At 39.0% G+C, this 6,925-nt stretch overlaps 1 long non-coding RNA gene across 3 annotated transcripts; it reads left to right on the top strand.

The window, feature by feature from the left end:
* Nucleotides 1-464: 464 nt before the first annotated feature.
* On the top strand, nt 465-6,777 carry LOC144990292 (uncharacterized). 3 transcript variants are annotated; one of them, XR_013654291.1, is made up of 7 exons: nt 467-717; nt 1,225-1,308; nt 1,390-1,468; nt 2,160-2,264; nt 5,170-5,317; nt 5,416-5,497; nt 5,685-6,777. It is a non-coding gene; the product is annotated as an uncharacterized LOC144990292 (long non-coding RNA). The 3 variants fall into 3 exon arrangements; XR_013654290.1 differs by having other exon boundaries at nt 465-717; nt 5,170-5,497; XR_013654289.1 differs by lacking the exons at nt 5,170-5,317; nt 5,416-5,497; nt 5,685-6,777 and having other exon boundaries at nt 475-717; nt 2,160-5,127.
* Nucleotides 6,778-6,925: the final 148 nt, after the last annotated feature.

The raw sequence follows: 6,925 nt of genomic DNA, 5'->3' as shown, positions 1-6,925 counted from the left end.
TTCCTATTATTATTACAAAAACCTTCATCATAGTTTCTAAAAAGTAAGCTTGTTTTAATAACTGTTTTGCTGTGCTTTCTCATGTGCACGATTGTTAACACTAAATGATTATTTTATCAGTCTCCCACAAAGGAATACCAGGATATCTATCTATCTATGATATGGCTGTCAGGCTCTTTCTTACACAGCCTACGGGCATTAAAGACAGGAAAATCCACAAAGAAAAAGTAAAAGAAAGAATTTGAGTAATGTGGCTTAAATTCATTGAGAGGCATCACACTTTTAAATGTTGCTAATTTTCATGGGAGCTGTGTGGAAGTTAATGACAATATGAACAACACATATTTTCAGAACCTGAAAGGATTCGTTTTACTCAAATAGTTTTGAGAAATAAATGAGTAATTTTCCTACATTACCCATAATGCCTATCGCCCGGAAGAGTCCTCTTCTTCTACGTTTTTTTCCGTCCTCTTGTTTAGAAACATGGCGGCGTCCGAGCAGTCGACGTTTCCAGACACAAACATCCCTGAATATGAATACATTGGCGTTAACACCAATCCGTTTCTCATCGGTTCTGTGCGAGACGAATGGATGACAAGACTGAGGCCCAAGGATTATTCATACCAACAAGAAGACAAAGACACATTTGAAGCTAACTTTGCAGAAGCGATGGGGATAGTCAGACAGTGAGGAGGCTGAGCTCAGATCTGTCTGCAGGTAGACACAGCTACCTAGGAACGTTTTTTAAGTGTGTTTTTTTGTAAATAAATATTTTTTTTCATATAAATAAGTATTAAACTTGTAACTCTTAAAATAAACCAAGTTGCAGCAGTTAAAGAAAGCGAGTTGCGTTGATGCGCTTAAGCTAACAAACAGGAAGTGAATTACAAAAATGTCCTTTCAACTTAAAATTCATATTTTTAACATAATTTGACTCCATATCAAGCAACTAAATATTTAAGTTATTCATTTAAAAACACTTGTGCATTCACTTTTGGATGAATACAGACAATTATTTGTAACACATTGTGAGTAATATAAAAAAATACAATTACAAATCGTTTTAAATAATTTTATAATCTTTGCCTTCCGTTGGAATTTTCTCAACAATCCAACAGGAAGTAGCTTGACTTCTATCAAAAAGCTAATAATAAGCTTGAGTTCATTCTCTTACTTTTGACGACTTTATCCCAATCAGATGTCACACTTATCTTTTTTTTCCAGCCTGGATTCCCTTCGTTGCCATGCTGAAGATGAGCTGCCTGATACAGAAGTTGTTCCTCCAGACTCAACACTGAAAACTCTGATGTAAAAACATCTCACTAATAGTTCTACTGTTTTAAGCTCCAATGCTGCTTGATGAAGTATCTGTTCTCTTTCCTCTAACAGACAAAGAAAAACAAGGCAAGATCACAAAGCTTCACTAAAGGTCAACAAGAACCGACATGATCTCTATGCTGATGAGCTGGTGAGTTACTTTAAAGTCATTCAAGCTAACTCGATGTTAGGGGATGAGAAAATTCACTTTTGTCCTTCTCTGTACTCCGATTCCCTTAAATATGGGTACGGTTGTTGATTGACTTGCATGTGAAATCAATCTTAACCCCCATTTTTATCTGCCTCTACACAAGCCTGAGATCCTGCCAGTGTCTGCTGTGAAGGAAGGCAGACTGCTGGACCGTCCTCCAGTGTAGCAAATGTCAGACTTTCTATCAGTGATATGGTCAATTTGGTAGTTTTTTTTTGAGGGGGGAGAATAGGTAAAGAATGCCAGATGGCAACCTATGCAAGGGTAAGTCATACGTCGCTAGCAACAAAAACATTTGGAACGAAAACACCTATTTAGCATTAGAAAAACCACCATAAAGCTGAGAACGCAGCATTTGCAGCCAGTGATCAGACTACGACTACAGCAGGAAGAAGCAGAGGTACAGTCAGCGTCTCTTGATCTTATGGCAGTGATGTGAGCAAAGCTACAATGAGGAGACTTGGAGTGTTTGTGGAATACAAGTCCTTTTTAAAAACCTGCAGAAATTGGAATCAGCAGATCAGCCTTGTTCTAGGGTGAAGACATGTTTAAATAAAATGTTAGTCCCATTTGTGCAAAGTGTGTTATTTGAGAAGAGTAACCTAAGACTCTTTTGTCTGTGTGAAACCAGGAGCGTCTAATTGTTGGCCGGACACCAAAAACAGAGAGTGACCGGATTCCTGAAGGGGAAATCATTCTGACCATCAACGTCTACTACCCTGCTGTTTTTGAGAAGGTACATTTTAGTCGTCTCTGACTTACAGTCTGACAAGAAAAAACACATTTTGTTTGGATTCCTGAATTGCTACCCCTAGGAAACCTAATCAGGAAACACAGCATTAATTTTCATTGTTATGCCGACGATACGCAGTTGTATTTATCCATGAAGCCTGACCAGAATGACCAGATAGAGAAACTGAACGCCTGCATCAGTGACATCAAGACCTGGATGACAATTAATTACCTCCTCTTGAACCCAGAAAAAACTGAGGTCATTATACTTGGTCCTAAAAACCTCAGAGATGCTCTGTCTGCTCAGATAGTCTCCCTGGATGGCATAAGTATAGCCCCCAATTCCACAGTTAGAAACCTTGGGGTTTTACTTGACCAGGATTTATCATTTAAGGCTCACATATCTCAGACGTGTAGAACTGCCTTTTTTCACCTGCGTAATATTGCTAAGATCAGAAATATACTTTCTAAGAGTGATGCTGAAAAACTCATCCATGCATTTGTTACGTCGAGGCTGGATTACTGTAACTCCTTGTTAGCAGCGTGTCCTAAGAGTTCCTTAAGAAGTCTCCAGCTTGTTCAGAACGCAGCAGCTAGATTGTTAGCAGGAACTAGCAGAAGAGATCACATCACTCCTGTGTTAGTTTCGCTCCATTGGCTCCAAGTTGATTCCAGAATCAAGTTCAAGATCCTCCTGTTAACCTATAAGGCAGGGGTCGGGAACCTTTTTGGCCAAGAGAGCCATAAAACGCCACATATTTTTAAATGTAATTTAAAAAGAGCCATACAATAATGTAGCGTCCCTTTCCCACACTGAGGCACGGAGACTTAACCTCTTTTAAGGTTCTTTATTCTGGTTACTGTAGACCACAACAAACGCCGTACAATTAATTCAGCAACTCCTGAATCTCTCCTGTCGACACCAGACGAGAGCGCTTCTCCCAACTTTATATTCCCCTGCTCCCGCTCCAGCCCTCCCATTTCCTTATTCGGCCCATAGCTGAACCCCATTGGTCCAAACTACCTAACAACAGGCTGAGCGACAGAACTGAGAGCCAATCAGATCTCTGCTTGATGCGTTTCATGAACTCCAGAACTTATAACGCGGCCCAACAGCAACCCAGTCCAACTCGGACCGCAACGATATGTTTGAAACTAAATATACAAGTGAATGTCTGCATTTGATGTAATTTCAACACTTTTAAAGTACAATAAGTCTGTGGATTATTTTTAATAACATTGTTATGCTATTGCTAATAAATGATGAGTATTTCTCGTGGTAGTTTTGCTGATGGTCTAGTCTGGTTGATACGTGGTGAGTTTCTGCTTCATGCAGGCATTGAGACTTTAAACGTGATCTTATGTCTGACTGTTCTTTAGATGTGAGGCAGACGCTCACATGCAGACGTGGAGACAAACACACACTCACACACTGCAGTGAGTGACGGGCAGCGGGTTTTACGTTTTTACAATCCCTGCGCGATTCACCTGCTGCCTGTCCCCACAACACCTCAGCCCCACCCTCTGCTTTCTCCCTCACACATCCCGTCCCCGCAACTGCGCGCTCTTTCTCAGAGACGGGAGCGCGCACTTTTAGGCACGGCAATTCACAGGTTTCCAGCTGGTATAAACTCTGTGAAATTATAGATAATAGTAAACTGATGGTGCTGGCGCAGATTTTTCTCTCCAAGCACCGCTACTACTGCGCGCCTCTGGCATCGCATCGCGCCCGAGAAGGACTGGACTAATGATAAAAAAAAGCATAATTAAAGATTTGTCTGCGAGCCACATGTGACCATCAAAAGAGCCATATATGGCTCGCGAGCCATAGGTTCCCGACCCCTGCTATAAGGCCTTACATGGAATGGCCCCGTCCTATATTAAGGACCTCATAGTCCCTTACCATCCAATGAGAACACTTCGCTCGCAAAATGCAGGACTGCTTGTGGTTCCTAGAATTAGTAAAAGTACGGTTGGAGGTAGAGCGTTTAGCCACCACGCCCCTGTCTTATGGAATAAACTCCCAGCTCATGTAAGAGAGGCCGACTCAGTTTCTACATTCAAAGTTAGACTGAAAACATTCCTATTTGGACAGGCTTATTGTTAGACTAGTTAGTATTCAGAGATTATTTAACTTAATGTTAGTTTGTTTAAATTAAACTTAATAATAACTATTTCTTTTAAAAGGCTGCTAGAAGTTGAAGCTATGGTGCACTGGGGTTCTGTCCTCTTTCCTTTTTTACTTCTACCCTTCCTCTCCTCTATTCTTGATCATCATTTATCATTTAGTTCTCCATGCCTCTGTTTGGTGCAGTGCAATTCATGTATTGTCCCTCTTTTCCTCTCCCCTCCTGGGGAGTGGGAGTGCTTCCAGACTCCAGTTGGCTCATCCGTGCTCCAGGTCCTGACCGTTTACCTCGCCTTTGCTCCTGCTCCTACACCTGGCTGTGGTTCCTGTCTCCGGCTCGACTCGCGCCTTTGACTGTCCCCACAACCACGGCTGGATGAAGCTCGTCTGCTGGACTTTTATATACGTAGTTGTAGATTTAGATAAGTTAATTCTTCTCTAAGAGTTCTGGTAAATCGCCTGTCCGTCCTGGGGGAGGATCCCTCCTTAATGTGGGCACCCCTGAGGTTTCTTCGTTTTTTCCGGAATCCGTTTTTTTGGGAGTTTTTCCTTACCGCGAAGGGGGGTCTAAGGGCAGGGATGCCAGCATAGCTTAGTCAGTTTGTTAGTTCATTTTAGTATTTTTCTATTGAACTCTTTGTATTCGTGATCCTTTTGATTTCATGTTTTACTTCGAAGCCCATCGAGACGACTGTTGTTGTGATTTTGGGCTATACAAATAAAATTGAATTGAATTGAATTGAATTGAAAAGCAGTTCAACCATTAGTCCATCTTCCACAGTTTAATTACATCAGATGACTCTGCTGATGAACCACATTGAACCCAAAACCTCACCAAGCTCAGAGACGCTATCTGCTGCATCAGCGACTTGCAAGTGTGCGGCGACTTCAGCAGGACACCAGACATGGCTCCAGATTTCCTCTGCAAGGTGACTCGGATCTGACTTTACACCAAACTGCTGCGGTGATTGTGATACTTGAAAAGAAGCTTAACCTGAAGGTAATACTTTGACATATTCTGTTTCAGGATCATTTCAAGTCCGCCTTTTTTTCTTTGAGGGAGTTTTCTACAATGACATGAGATTCCCAGAGTGCCAAGACATCAGCGTGTATGTGTTGTCGTCACACATAAAGAAAAAAATCAAACTTTTTTTTACTTTATTTTAAAATGAATTAAAATCAATAAAGTCTGTTAGTAGAAACGCTCCCAAAAATGTTTAAACAAACTTCATAATGCAGAAGTACATCATATTTAAAGCAGTTCTGTTGGTGAACTTTCTATTTATTGTGGTGCAGAACTACTATAAATTGGGCCAAATCCCATAACTTCCCACCATTCACACAAGCCAAGATGGAGGACACGCTGCTCCAGGATCTGAAGCTGAAGGTGGGTTTCCCGATGTACTGCCATCAGGGGATCTGTGAACATCTGGTCATCATCACAGACGTCCGGTCGGTGCTTCCAGTGCTGCTCAGCAGCCGCTTTCACTTCAAGAAGGCTCCACCTCTTTTCATTAGTAGAAGTGGCATTTCACTGCAGCTCCAGCTGATGCCAATAAAGTTGGATATGAAGATATTTCAGAATAAGAGCTTTTCTGTTGAATTTTGAAAGTAAGAATTTATGATTTATTAATCAAAGTTTTGTTCTAGTTACTTGAAAACAGTAAAAAATTAAAAAAATCCCAATTTTATATAAATATTTTTCATACAATTTATCTAAAATGTAATAATTTTCTATTTTAAATTTGTAAATCAAATAGCTTTAGTTCTTTGACAGTGACACTGAGACTCAGCACCAAACCAAAGGTAGAAACACATGAACCACAGTGTGTGAAGGACTGAGGTACTCAATGATTAACAAAAATACAAACGAATTTGTCAAATGATGTGTAAACACGTTCTATCTGCAATTAATTTGTGGAAACTTTTCACTTGAAACCCGGCACAATACTTCTGGGTTACACCAAATTGATCACGCACATGAACCAGTTGGGTAAATCTATTGTTTTTTTTTATTTTTTATCTTCTTATTCCTTTTATTTTGGGCAAATCTGTTGTTGACTTTCTGACTTACTGTTGACTTATTATTGATATATTATTATTATTTATTACTATTGACTTACATTTGATTTTATTATTATTATTTACTATTAATTCATTATTATTATTATTGACTTATTATATATGTATGTTGTCATTATGTATTGTTATTTACTTACTATTGAATTATTGTAGGGCTTTTCTAAATCATTTAAATTACATGTCAAAGAGGTCTAAAACTTCTACATGATGAAAAATTATTTTTAAAAATTCTCTGTAATAATTATTTTCTTTGTTAGAAGTCCTGCAACTATGTATTTTTCATTAAAGTTTGAGTTTATAAGGCTGACTGCTTTCTTATCTCTTAATTACCCACAACAAATGAGGTGTGTGTGTGTGTATATATATATATATATATATATATATATATATATATATATATATATATATATATATATATATATATATATATATATATATATATATATATATATATG

This window comes from Oryzias latipes (genome assembly GCF_053564925.1).
Source record: "Oryzias latipes strain Hd-rR chromosome 1 unlocalized genomic scaffold, Olatipes_Hd-rR_3.1 chr1_Y".
Lineage (NCBI taxonomy): Eukaryota > Metazoa > Chordata > Actinopteri > Beloniformes > Adrianichthyidae > Oryzias > Oryzias latipes.
This window is presented reverse-complemented; position numbering and strand designations above follow the sequence as displayed.